Below are 15085 nucleotides of genomic sequence, written 5' to 3'. Positions count from 1 at the left end.
AATGAAATGCAAACAAATCACTGATTCACCAGTCCTCTCTGTAGAATGCAGAGGAATCTCTGCTCCAGCACACCTCCTCCTCTCTTTCCTCACTGACCTTGGAGTCCACGTGGCCACTTCTCTCTCTCTTCCCACTCCTTGCACCACCACCAGCCAGAAAAGAAGTGACAGAAGATAGAATGGGAAGAACTCTCCTCTTGTGGCTTCTTCTTAAAAAGTGATCATGGAGGTGCCTAATTGGCTCAGCCTCAGAAGTGAGTTTGGCTCAGAGCTGAGGAGAGCTTTGAGCAACTGCTTCCAGGAGCCATCTTTACAGCCCTTTCCCCCTTGCCAGAAATGGCTGTCATGTCAAACCATGACACATGTAGTGTTTGTTTTTAAATTCTTTTGCTGGCATCTTTATGGCTGGTTTCATACTTTAGAATTAAGAGAATTTAGAACTAGAGTCCTACTCATTTGCAAACCTTCTGTAAATGAGTTTTGATAGAATTAAAGTGTACTGTTTGTTAGTTTTTGGTTGCTATAGATCTAAATTAAGACTGATCATATTCTTCCTGCACCAGTGAGTGGACTATCTGTTTAATCTACTAATTAAAGGACAGTGGTTTCTGAAGATACTTTGTTATGACTGCATTTGATAAATTCTTTATTTGACTTTACATCTATTCCAAGCTGTCTTAGTTTGGGGTTTAGGTTTTAGTATTACAAGCAAAATATATTCGTTACATACCTCAGCCATGAATACATTATATAAGTGTGAAATGAACTTTTCCCCTTCAGTTTGATGGTGTGAGAAGGTAGAATAGGAAATTCTCACAGCTGGCAGACAAAGAATTACTGTAGTTGCAAAGTGGTCGGAAACACAAATGTTGATTATTTCAATGAAAGAATTTAATTGAGGTTCCTAAAGAAAAGGATGTTACTGACATCACTGATTGGCAAAATGGGCAAAGTAATACAGCACTTACCATTGCAACAGCTCTCTCTTAATGATGCCATTATTAGAATTTGGCTGACATCCTGAAATGTGCACAATAGCTTGGCAATAGAATAACGATTTGGAAATTGCAGATGTAAGGCAATGATGTGAAAGATAAAGGTTTACTGAAAGGAAGTTTGGATCAAGTTTTTTTAGTGGCTCTCAGATTCATGGATCTGTAATGGATTGACTTTTTCTCATGACTGCAATTTATAGGATAGTAATTTTTTAAAAATAAATCACTGGGTTTTCTTAGTCTCCCTTTCCCACAGGCAAGCTTTCATTCCTTTCTAGCTTTACCTTCTATGTTATAAGAGTTCTACCTTATGCTATCCCTATAATCAAGATTTAACACGTTTTACAAGAAGTTTCTCTGTTAGATACTGCATTAATACTCCACTGTGTGAAAGAAAAAAGTGACTGAGTCTTCTCCAGGATCCTGTTACAGGTCACTTAGGGATATTCAGTTTTGAAATGTGGTGGATTCACTGATCCAGAGCAATTTCTCTGCTGCTGTGAATTGTAATGGTCGTGCAATATCCTTAGTACAACCATGTCAGGGAACATGCCTTGCCTGTTCTAATACGCACCATTCTTCTCTGACACATCTGACAGAATGATTAGTAGCAGAGAGACATAGGTGACAGCCATAAGATCTGGCAGTCTTGTACCTTTGATGAATAATCTTCAATTACTCCCTACATCAGGTTGCACCCTTTCTGTAGCATTTAAGAAGTTTAAGTTTGCAGTAGAATCTGGTTCAAGTAATGTGAACTAATTTGAGATAAGTTAAAGTAAGCATTGATTAAGCATTGATCAATTAAGACAGTAATGGAAAAATAATGCTAATTTGTTAGAGTTGTGTGAGTTGGTGTGGTTCTTGCCTGGGAAGGGTTATTTTCTTCTTAAGAAAAAACTTTGAAAATGCAAAAAGCCTTAATCTATCGTGTTAAAGAATAGGTCAAAATCAAAATGAAACTTTCAAAAATTAATCTAATTTGCCTAAACTTTTTTGTTGTTGTTGTTAATTGATTTATTAAGCTTTTAAACTCCGTCTGAATTTGGATATCCAAATGCAATCCTAAGTACTTTTTTTGTTGTTGTTGTTGTTTAAATACTTATGTATAGGAGAGAAATGCATTTAGAGGCGTGAATTAAAAAGAAGAGAGATATGTAGATAAATGTCATGGAAAAAAAGAATAAAGAGGGGATATCTAATCTATAGTTGGAGTTTATAAATTTTCTCTTTCTCCTTTCCAGTAGAGACATGGTTTGGTATGTTGATATTTGAAACAACTGCTTTTAACAGAACCATTTATAGAAGAGATTGAATTTGGGATATTGTTTTAATAAGAAAATACTTGAAATGGAATCACATTAGATATCCATATGCAACTAATATTAGTTCTAGTAACTAGGAGTGGAGAAATGTTTTGAAAAACTTCTTATGGTATGAATATCTCCAAATGCCTTGGATTGCACTCTACATTGACTAGATCCCAATGATTCTTCAAATTTTGTTTCCATCTAATAATAAATTCCAGTGAATTTCACTCTAACCCCTCATCACTGAATGTACAGTAATAGCAGATAAGAAAGCTCTTTTGGCTCTATGTGCAGCTACTTTCAGCCCCCAATTCTATCATACATTTTCAGTTGCTGAGATTATCCAGGCTGATTATATTCTGACTTTGCTGTGTTTGAGCCTGCAGCCTCTATTTCAGAAGTGGAGCAGAGCTGTTCCCTTCATTCATTTTCCTACATATGGCTTTTCTCCATTTGTGGCAGGTCAGCAAGGCCATGCCTTTACTCCCTCCCACACCTAAATCTGAAATGGGAATCACCTTCCAGGTGATTCTGACTAACCTCTTCCCAATGTTGTGCTATACCTGTAGGTAGTTCTTGCTAAAACAAGGAAATATTAGAAGCTGGCTTTCTGACTAGTTGTCATAACAACCATCCTTTAGTTAGCATTGTACAATCACAACAAAACTTGTTTAAAAATAAGTACTTTCCCAAATTACTTAATTTTGAATTTATGTAAATAAACTCATTTTTTCTCTAAAAACCAAGTACAGAGTTCTTGCTAAGTTGGAGATGTACATGAGAGAGATTTTGGGCCAAAGTCTGAACATATATGAAATAACAACTAAAAGGGTAATGAGTAGGATTTGTAGATTCCCTTAGATCTAAAAGCAGCTGAACATTTTATGTTCCAGGGAAATGCAGAAGTCTGTAGCACTGCCAGCAGTCACACTGTTTGCTATGCTGTATTGACACTGGCTATGCTGGTATTTGCATTCCCTCAGGTCACGATTACTTAAATTCCTCTTGTCTGGAAGTTGATTAAGAAGTCTAATCAACACTACTACTCTCACCTATCAAGTGCTTGTAATCTTGGACGTTATTATGATAAAAAATAGTTTCAGAAAACTTCAAAGGCTTGTTTAGCTGTTAGGTGACACTACAGTGCTTTTCAGGAACAAGGTTAGACAGCTTTAGGAGGACAAGACTTAAGCGTTTTACTAAGACGCATCTGAGTTACTATATGCATTAGAGTAGCAACATCTGGTAATGCAAAAAGACAGGGGAAATGTATCTTGTGCCAAATAAAGTAAATACATTCTATAATTATTTATTTTCCTTAAGAAAAAAGTAGGCTTTGAATCACAACTTGCTTATTGTTTTAATTTTGTAACTAGCAAAACACCCCGAATGATCTGTATAATTAATAGTTAAATGCTTATAACAAAAGCCCTTGCCCACATCAAGGCTGATTTTTTGTGACTTCTGCTTGTACCCTGAACTGTAACTGTGTTTTCAGTATTGTTATCTAGAAAAGCATTGGTAGTATCCACAGATTTCACAGACATGTAAAATCTGTGCAGCTACGCTACTGAGGACAGTCATTGTCAATCCTCTAAGATTTAACAATAATACCTTTGTTGTTTTCTCAGGGCAAATTTTCTTGATAGTTTTGGCACTACAGTGGCCAACAAGCCAATAACTCAGTGCTGCCATTATAAATTCTAATGACATCTTCCAGTGATCCATTCATAACTATTCTTGTTTGGTTTCTGAGGCCCAAATCTATTTCTAAATGATCTTTTACTAAAGACTGCAGGTCTTACATTATTTGCATGAATTATTATTGTGAGGTAGAGCAAGACATTTTTCCAAATGAATGGAGCCATTTATGTTATACGCGTAGCAAGATGTTTTATGTGGTGGATAAGTGACTGGATAAATGTTTATGATACTTTCTTTGCTCAGTGATATCTCAATGACTGAATGGGGAAAAGAAAATGTAACATGACTGTTATTTGATGTATTGAAGATCTACTGATTTAAAGCCAAGTCTCTAAAGAAATCTATTTATGTAACAAGTTTATAGCTTAGATTTTTATTCAAGGACAATTTTCAGGTGCATACTGCCATGGGATGATTTAATCCATGTTCAATATTGAGAAAAAAAAGAGATTCATATGGACTCTAAATCTGTTATAATGCCTCTGTGCATGTCTAAGTTGCTGGGCTTTATAGTAATGTACTTGTTATGTGGTTAGTTGTGTCTTTTTTTGTGGTTGTTTTTTTTGTTTCTTTTTTTTTTTTAATCTGGTGCATTATTTACTACAAGCTTTCGTGTAAATACAACAAATGTTACATGTTAACAATGGAAAGGGGAGAGAGTGGGAACTTTGAGGAACGGGCTGACGGCAACAATTCATGTTCTAAAGGTCTTAGCAACAACAATCACTTTGATGTGATATTCCTTGTTTGTGGTCTTCCTTTGAGTGAAATGTGCAGCTGGGTCTTGCATGAAAGGTAGAAAAATTACTGTTTGTTTCAAGGCATTTCAGCTATTGGAAAAATGTGAAATTTAAAATGTGAATTAAGTTCATAGGTTGACTTTTCCAGAGTACCACAGAATCCATACTCCAATAAGATTAATGAGTGACAATCCTGCAATGTACCTTAAGAGACTTGGAATTAAAAGGCAAATAATGTTTTCTTAGAGGCATTTTATTTCACAGATGTCTGCAATTTGCTTTTTTGAACTTTCTTTTTATGTATCTGAAACAGAACATTGTCTGAAGCAGACAGGAGTGAGAGGAGAGAGACAGACTGAGGAGACTGAGCCATTCTGATATGGTGGTTCCTGATTTGTCACAACAAGTGCTGGCTTCTGTCTAGCAGCTGTGTTTCCATTTGCTGTCCGTTTTGGGCTTCCATGATGTTGTATAAAATGAGACTGGGGAAAAAAAGCAAAACTAGCACAATTATTTCTTAGTATTTTCGTAAGGCAGAAAAAACCCCAATAGAATCATAGAATCATAGAATGGTAGGGTTGGAAGGGACCTTGAGAGATCATCTAGTCCAATCTCCCTGCAGAAGCAGGTACACTTAGATTAGGTCACATAGGAACATGTCCAGGTGGGTCTTGAAGACCTCCAAGGAAGGAGACTCCACAACCTCCCTGGGCAGCCTGTGCCAGGGCTCCGTCACCCTCATAGTAAAAGCTTTTTCTTATGTTTAAGTGGAACTTTTTGCATTCCAGCTTCATCCCATTACTCCTTGTCCTGTTGCTAACTGCAATAGAAAAAAAAGAATGTCCCAGCCTCCTGACACCCACCATTTAGATATTTGTAAATATTAATTCAGAACTATGAATTAACCACATTATTAGTCTGTGAACTCAAAAGTTTTCAGTCTGTTTACTTTTTCACTGCTCATACTTCCAGTTGTTCTGTATAGTTAATTTCGTTTTGTGTTATCTAGTATTTTAACCTCTTGACTTTAGAGACTTGACTTTTCTGTTTTGGAAAGCTTCCAGAAAAAATGAGGGTGGAAACCATCAAGTACTACTGAAGTGCAAAAAAAGGTTGATTAGGCTAAGTTCTGATTAGTGGCTTACTCCTTATAAGAGAGTATTTAATGTCTCCTTATATTAAGGTTCAATGATGTTTAACATACTTCAGACAATAAATAGTATTTTGCCGTTGTGGTAGTTTGAGCCTGGCTGGATGCCAGGTGCCCACCATACCACTCTATCACTCACCTCCTCAGCAAGCCAGCGAAGGGGAGAAAATAAGATGAAAGTCTCGCGGGTTGAGATAAAAGCAGTTTAATAAAGCAGCAGCAAAGCCGCGAGCGCGGGAAGCAAAGCAAAAGCAGATAAAGCTGTTACTCTCTACTTCCCATCAGCAGCAATGCCGGCCACCTCCCGAGAAACAGGGCTTTGGTACGTGTAGTGGTTGCTTTTGGAAGGCCAAAAAAGAATCTTGCCCCCCTTCCTGCTCCTCTCCCCCAGTTTATATTACTGAGCTGATGTCATATGGTATGGAATATCTCCTTGGTCAGCCTCAGTCAGCTGTTCGGGCTGTGGTCCCTTCCAAGATCGTGCTATTGGTGAAGGTGGGGGAAGGAATGCTGGAGGGACAGCCCTGATGCTGTGTGAGCAGTAGTTATAACATTGATACCTACAGTAAGCACAGCACTGCAAGAGCTGCTGTGGAAAATCACTAACATCCCAGACCCACTACAGCTGTTTGTCTATTTGAAACGATCCTTGATGCTGCAAGTATTGATCAAAGAGCTCTGTACTGTTAAGCTCCCTGCTCATAGTAGTTGAATATTTACACATTCTCCCTTGGTATTCTGAACAGTGTTTTATCCCTGAAAAGGATGCTCAGTCCTTTATACTTTACACAAGTATTCTCTTTTTACAAATATTCTCTTTTTCTTTTTTCAAAATGTATATGCATGGCATAAGGCATGATACTGTGTTTGCATTGATCACTTTTAATGTTTTATTACATCAACAATGTATACATTTATTGGAATGTAGTACTTCAGAATTAAAGAGGAGAATGCCTCTCCATCAGTACCTCATCTCAAAGTGGTTGATTTATAGTAGGATGAAGAGAGGCTAACACTGTGCAGTATGTTGCTGTATTGTGAGAAGGCAGATAACAAAGGCAACATTCATATCAAGTTTCTTTACTCAAATAATAATGAAATTATCTAAAAAATATCCAAGCATGAAGAATTGAGTTATTTCTCCCTTAACTGCTTGTTTTGTGTATCTGTATTCATATCAAGAAGTCCCTGACAGGCTTGTAGTAGAAGATACAATGAATCCTTTAGTCTTTCTGTCTCCTGTGCTTGTTCATTGACCCCTTGTAAATGTAATTATTTTTTCTCTTTTTTTATACTAATGTGTTGGAAGCAGACTTGATATTGTCAGCCATGCAACAGCAAAAGCTCTAGGAAACCTTTGTTCCAGTGGTGAAGTGATAAATGAAAAAGAAAATAAAAATGGGTTTTGCAATTTAAAACATAGTGTACTTATGGAGGAATGCATAGCTAGTGCTAATGTGATAGAATTTATTTCTGTACATGCAGGGAAGGATTTTACACAAAAACATCATGACAGATGTATGGAATATTTAAAGTAACATGAAGACTGTTGCATGTAAAGATGCTTATTTAATCTATGAAGAGCTAGAAGAAAGGTTTAAATAGCCACTTCTATTTACCCTTTTATCAGTAAGATGTCACATTATGCCTCATTCCATAACCTATTTAATCATCCTTTAAACATGGTTATGTGTTTAAAGTGAAAGGCTGGCAGAGAATAAAAAAAAATGCATTTGTAGTTTGTTCACTAAATCTCTAAAGATCTTGTTGATACTTTGAAGAGAAGTAACTTTTTATATATATATCTGAAGACAATGCATTAAGCTGAAGAAGACAAAGAAGACATTGCATTAAGCTGAAAATTTTACAGGGCTTTCATGGTTTTCCTTTTCCTTTAAGTATTTGGTAATTAATAGCATGTGGATTTTATAGTTTAAGCTGCTGTTACTGCTGCTTGAAAAAGATGTGGGACCATGTTTTGTTCAAAATTCAATTCTCATCTCAGACAGGTTTTAAATATTCAACTTTTCAGAGCCTTAAAGTGTACAGTCCTAAATATCACCACAGGTGTTAGAAGGGAAAAAACGTTAAAAAAAAACCCAATCCAAAACAAACAAAGAAACAACAAAAAAAAACACAACAGAGAAGACAAGGGGAAATTAGTATAAACTATGTTGGGAGAGATTATATTCTGACATAAGAAAGAAATTTTTCACAGCAAGAACAATCATTCACTGGAACAATCTTCCCAGAGGTAGCAGAATCCCATTGTGGAGATTTTCAAGAAGTAACTGGACAGAATGCTAGATAATCTTATGTAGGCTGTCCTTACCATGGATCAGATGGTCTTTTGAGGTTCATTCCAACCTGGGGTGTTCTGTAATTCCATGAAAAACCTAATCTTTGTTTAGGTGGAAGCTGTATGAAAACCTGGCCATTACTGGGGACAGGGCTTGGAAGAGTTTTGTGAGTGATACTGTCATGGGGTGGAAAATTAAGACTGGATTTGTCTCTTACTTATCCCATGACTGAGGATACAAAGTTGTCCATGTTTAAGAACTGGCATAGTAATACTCCTCTTTTCTCTGCCAATCCTTCTGCACAGATTAAGAAATTTGGTTAGTTAACAGTATTCAAGGTAACATTTTCTGAGTAGCAGTTACTTTAGCTTCCTTCAGTTCCTGTATATAAGGAAAATATCCTAGTTTCCACGGTAAGGAAGCTGAAGCATGAATACAGTGAGGTGATATCTGTCAAAATAGTGTAAGTCTCGGTAGTAGGGTGAATTGATTTTAGTTTAAGAAGTTGAGTTCTATACTTTTTGGAGCATTTCTGTTTAAAACTTGTTTCACTGATTTTTGGAGCATTTCTGTTTGAAACTTATTTCACTGTTTTTTCTTTGGATGTTTTTATTTGTGGCACACAGCTGTATCTGGTTATATGATTTATTGTTTTATATTAATTTTTTGAACTGACATTTTATCATCTATATGTAAATAAATTGCACTGCAAAAGCTTGGAATTGACCTCCCAAGGTTTTCCTGGCAGTCATGACCAGATGTATCCTCAAGTGAATTGACTGTATTGTTAAGACAAATGACTGCACTCTCCATTCAGGATGGGAAGTTCATGATTGTGGGAGATACAACCCATTGTATCCTTCAGAAAATCTCATAGGTATACATTTGTCAATGAGGGCATCAGTGAACAAGAACTGTCTCTTATCTGTACACAATATACAATGATTCGTTTTACTATGCAAACTATCAAGAGAAGTTTTGAAGCTTGAAATATTTCCTGATTTTTTTCTTAAAGTTTCATACTATGGTATGAGGAAGTAGCTTTTTTTGTACCTTGCAAGCTAATGTAGCCCGACAGAGGTGGTTTTGTGTTGATGGTGAGTGATTTCATGCTTTCTGGGTCATTCATGTTAACATTTTTGTTATAATGGTGAGTTACAGAGCATAAGCCGCAGATTGTGATGTTTCACTGGAATGTACAAACTTAAATGAAGAAAAAAATATCTAACTACAAAGCTTTGAGGCAAAGTGTATTGTATTATATAAACAGATACTCTTTAAAACAAACTTTCTACTCAGTATTATAATGATGTTTTCTGATGATGGACTAATTTTAGTACCCTTCAGAGTTTGCTGCATTTTATATCAGATATGAGAAGGGGAGGTCTGTGTGAAATACTAGGATGAGTTCAGTGATGATAAGGGATGAATCCTTATGAATGGCTTGGTTTCTGTCATATATATATATTTCTGTTATTGGGAAAATATACTTGATCCCACAAAACATACAAATGAAAAATCATAAGAAAGAGAGAGGGAGAGCATCTGCATAGTTGAAAGCACTTTGAATTATAACCAGCTCGGTTCTGCTGCTTTACTACCACCAGGAGACAAAAGATAAGAGCAAACTTCCTGATGCTAAGCCTGAGGGTTAGGTCTTGATTCTTTTCTGCCAAGAACACTTGAGACTAAGTGCACGGCTGTACATTAGGCTCATGACTCTTACTCTGTTTGCAAATTTTACACCTCAGTGCATCTATACACTGACTCTGTATTGGATGACAACAGTTTCACTTTCTGGACAGTGTACAGAGATTGCATGATCAGTGTCTAAATGCAATTAATTCAGTGTTTCTTTAAAAAAAGTAATGACAAGTAAACAGTCAGACATGTCTTTGGCTTTCAGTGAGTTGTATACTTCTTGAAGTAAGTCTTCTGCCCAGTTACACAGGTCAAATTCACCAGCCTTGAGTCTGATTTTTAAAACTTATCTACCCTGGCAATCTTTGTTGTTCATTCTCTGCCTCTTCTGTGCCCCTTCATTGATCTCTAAAGACTTTCTGAGTGCTGTACACAGTCAGGATAGGCAGTAGAGAGCTGTAGTGCAGATAAGAGATGTACAGCACTGATTGGAAAGAAAGTATCAATCAAAATATTTCCCACCATTAGCTTTTTACATGGAGAGTGGTGCTGAGCTGAGTTTGTGTAAGGTCTAGTTTATGTTTTATGCCATTTTCAAGCTTAATTTATCTATACCTCTGTGAATTCTCCAGGTCTCCTTCAGTTTCTTCTAGGTATAAATTCTAATTAACATTTTCTTAGGTAATTGTTTGTGTCCAAGAAGCATGCAGATATATAGTAAAACATTTGGAATCTGATGTGGAGTAGAAAAGAAACATTTTGTATTTGCTTTAATTTTTGTGAAAAGCATTTATTTTCTGGAGTGATTATATTCTGAAGGTATCACATGCTGGACTGGCTTGCTGGTATTTCATATTCTTGCACTGTTCCAATACTGTTGTGTAGAAGTTTGTGTGATCAGCTCTGAAACCCTCTTATAAACACAAAGAAATAAGACTAAAGATGTGTAGTTTGTAAACTGGAGAAGAAAAAAAGGCACTCTGATACTATTTCAATCAAACAATTCCCTTTTACTCTGCAACATCTGACAAGTTTTGATGTGATTATTTTAGCTTGGGGAAAAACCATTTTCTTTCCATTGCCTTTGTTCACACACACAAAACTTTGATAAAGCATAGTCAGAAAGGCAGTTAGAGATCTTTTTCTTGCTTTGTTAGACTTCCATTCTTCTTTCATATAGACTTCATCCCTCACTAGGCTTTTTTTAAAAAAAAATTAATTGTTTTGATCTCATATTACCAATAAATCAATTAATAGCTATCTCCATGAGTACAGAATATCCATGGAGAAAAATAATGATTTCTCCTTAGTTGTTTCTTATTAAACAGTTATTGGTATGAGGAAGGCACTAAACAGAAGCTAATAGACATTACACCTCAAACATATTTTCACATTCTGACAAATACAGTTTTTGACTTTTGGTTTTGTTGGGTTTTGGGTTTTTTTTTCCCCCATTGAGAATGTAGCTGATCCTGCTTGAGAAAAGGAGATTTAAAAATATGTTCCTTTCTTTTTTATTGTGGAAGAGTAAAAACTTGAACAGGTATTGGGAGTCATTATTTGTTCTGGTCAACAAAGAGTGCAATTTCCTTGCAACAATTACTTACATAATAGGAATAGAAATATTTCCTACTATGTTAATTGGTGTTACTAGTAAATTTGGAAGACAGGTATTTCTCAACTGCCACAAAGTCACTTGCTAGCCAGTCAGATTGATACAAAGACTGAAGACCAGCCAAATTATTTTAATAGGATTTGTATCATTTGCAGAGGAAAAAAAGTTGCAGAAACAAAACCTGGTTACTTAGAATCCTGCTACTTATTAACACTTTACTGTTGGTTGTGCACAACAACATAGAGACTTGAGGTTCTCCTGTTGACAGGGAAGGTAGACTAATATTTTTATGCCATTATAAAAAGGAGTCCCAAACCAGATCCCCAAAATGTTGTCACAATTCCCTTATATTGCTTAGTACATTTCCTTAGGACTACTCTTTGGTTGTGTGTTCTGCATACAGTGATTATTATGAGTGACTCTTATGGTTAAACATCTCCCATCATTATACTTTCCCTTCTCTTCTGATAGCTGGATGCCAAAGAACTCCCTCATGGCAGAGAGTCTCAATGAGTGTTGTCATCTCTACTAGTTCAAACTTTGTGGAAAGAGGAAAAAATATCTATCCTCCATGGAGAAGAGCTCTTGGCTCACACACAATCTTAGCCCATTGCAACTAAAATTCTTACTTCAATTTCTTCAGCAACTGCTTATTTCAAAGAAGGGTCAGAGCAGGCTTGTGAATACACCAAGAGTGTATAAAAACAGCTTTCAAACAAGCTTTTCCACTTTTGTTCCTCTCTCAGCTGTTGTGCTGAAAGTAGTAGATTGCACTGGTTAGACATCAGGATTAGGCCTGTTGGGTCTAAATATCTGTTTGGAAATTTTAATACTTTATTTTGGCCAGCTTTACACTACTAAGTGGTTATGTCTCTGTATGGGCTGTTGGCTTCTCCTTTTAATTGTCATTTATATTGATTTGCTGTGTTTAAGTCAACTTAAGAATTCTTCAAGTCAACCTAAGAATTCTTCAAGCACATCTGCCACTTTAGAATTTAAATGTTAGTTGCTCCTAGGAAAACCAAAACAAATGCACATTAGCATATTATTCTGAAAGCTATTGGTGAAATAAATTGAGAGCTTCAGTAATGCTTCTTTTAGTAGTACCAGATCCAGAGACATTTAAATTCATTATGTTTCTAAATTGTTTCTTCCCAAATTTCAGACCAGACCAGACCAGCAGTCTTCTATATTTATCAGCATTTCCAGTGATGATATCTACTATACTGGACTAATGTGAAAATATAGGAATAAGTGAATAAGAGAAGTAAGGAAGAGACTGTTCTGAAGAAGGTAAGAAGTGAACTGGGGATGTCAATCAAATATAAATGCCCTCTGAAAATTTGACAGAAGTGATTTCTGTTGTTCCTTTAATTTTTCATCTATTCATGTGATGTTTCCATTGTACAAAACCAGTCAGCCAAAAAGAGAGATATTGGAGTCTTAATGGAAGGTACTTTTTAATTTGTTTCCCTTCTCTATTTTGCACAACGAAAACAGATGAAAGAAATCCTTCACCATGAATTGTCATTCATATTCATCCACCACCATGTCAGAAAGCTAAAGGATATGTTAATCTAATGATAATGTAAGCCAAACAAAGAAGAGAATGTCCTTGTATGCAAGTGGCTTCATGTGATGTGAAAGAGAGATGATACACATATATACACACACTCCCACTAATGCACAGATGAACCTAAATATGCATGTACGCAGATAGACACATTTAATGTGTAAAATGAAGGTTCATTTTGGCTTTGGAAAATGAATTATGGTAGAACCACTTGACATAATACTGGTACCATAAAGTGCCCTTAGCACTGATAGAAATCAATGACATCAACTCCTTTCATGTCCTCAGTGAGCAGCCAACAAATTCAGTTTTTCTTAATCAAATTCATTACTTTTCATTTTTAAACTACTATTTCCTGTTTTCATAACTGATTATAGAAATTGTTTGGGGTTTTTTTTTGTCTTTCTTACCTATTTTAACATTATCAATATATCAAATATTTGCTGTCTTTATGGTGTTGACAAATAGAAAGATGAGAAAATATCAAACCTCGTTCAATTTTGGTGATCATGTCTATGAATAGCAGTTCTGATTTTCAGACTCAAGAGACTGAATGTAATCATCAGAATGAATCTAGAAGCTTACATCCCACTATACCACCTGGTCTCCTCTTACAGTTAGTAAAGAGAAATAGGCATTGTCTTTTGGTGATTCATCTTATGTTGGAATAGACATGTAAACATTGTTAGATGTCTGAAGTCATAAGTCCACTTCTTTTATACCCTCTTTTGTTTACAGAGGAATCTCGAAAGGATGAACTCACATGTAGAAGTCTATATTGCACATGTCTGACAGCATGAAACAACCTCCCCCACGCCACGGAGGTGATGTCAAAGGCAATGTTCATTCTTGATGTAGCTCCATCATTTGCTTTCTCTATGCATAGTTCATTCTGCTGTATATTCCCTGCCTCTAAGAAAGGACATCTACCCAAGTAGGGTTTAACTCATTGAATATATCTGTATATAACTTTTTAGTAAACATTATATTGCTAGGTGCAAAATATAATGTGATACTAACTTCTGAGAGATTGGAGCACCCGTTGCCATTGAACTTCGATAGCTGTCCTTAGTGAAACCTGTTTATTTTATTTAAGGAGAGTCAAACAGAAACAGGTAGTCATCATCTCTGTAGCATTAGGCATTGCTTAGACAAATCAGCCTGTGAGGCCTGCACCATGCACTTAACAAAGAACAGAATAATTGATTTCATATATTAGTAAGCACTGGACTGGTGTTCAATTAATATTTTTCCTTTTTTTTTTTTTTTTAATTGTACAGAGCAAGTTTAACAGCAGTATTATTATTTTTTAATAGGTTTCTTAAAAATTGGTTGGAAAGGTATAACCTGTCAGTGAGAGAAAAAAGTAACTGGTTCAATATTCCAGCTAAGAACTGAGTGCAGTGGAATTTAAGGAACAGCTTGAATTAGGGGTGCACAGCACAATCTTTAGTTATTGACTTAGTTATAACAACTCTTATGGTCCTTTTTGACAGAATGATGAAACTCCTCCACTTCCTCAGAAAACCAGTGTGTAGATGAGCATGCTAAATGATCTCTAGATCTCTAGATATATTTTAGGTTTCCACTGAAGAGAACGTTGATAACAGAGGACTACTTTGGTTATTGCTGAGCACTGCTGGCACAGCATCAAGGCCATTTCTGCTTCTCACCCTGTCTGGCCAGCAAGTGGGCTGGAGGGGGTGAGAGCTGAGGTGAAGGCCAGTGTATGCACAAGAAGCTGGGAGGAAGCATGATCAGGACAACTGACATGAACTGGCGAAAAGATTCCATTTCATAGGATGTCACATCCTGTATATAAACTGCAGGGAGTTGGCCAGGAGAGGTGGATCACTGCTCGGGCATTAGTCAGTGGACAGTGGGCAACTCCAGATATTTCTTTGTTCAAGTTTAGTATTACAGTAAGTTCAAAAGTTCCAAAGAATGAAAGTATCATTTTGTGAAATGTCTCATAGATGAAGAATTTTATTTCGTAAGATAGGAAAACGCACATAATTTCAGTGTTTCCATATCCAAGAAACATACAACAGATATAT

General features: G+C 36.1%; 1 long non-coding RNA gene across 1 annotated transcript in view; it reads left to right on the top strand.

Moving 5' to 3' along the window:
• Positions 1 to 14218, top strand: part of LOC133625551 (uncharacterized) — a 107519-nt gene extending 93301 nt beyond the window's left edge. The window contains exons 2-3 of the long non-coding RNA XR_009818826.1: positions 12621 to 12748; positions 13767 to 14218. This is a non-coding gene — a long non-coding RNA (uncharacterized LOC133625551). The remainder of the gene's footprint in view (positions 1 to 12620; positions 12749 to 13766) is intronic.
• Positions 14219 to 15085: the final 867 nt, after the last annotated feature.

The sequence above is a fragment of the Colius striatus genome, chromosome 5 (genome assembly GCF_028858725.1).
Source record: "Colius striatus isolate bColStr4 chromosome 5, bColStr4.1.hap1, whole genome shotgun sequence".
Taxonomy (NCBI): domain Eukaryota; kingdom Metazoa; phylum Chordata; class Aves; order Coliiformes; family Coliidae; genus Colius; species Colius striatus.
This window is presented reverse-complemented; position numbering and strand designations above follow the sequence as displayed.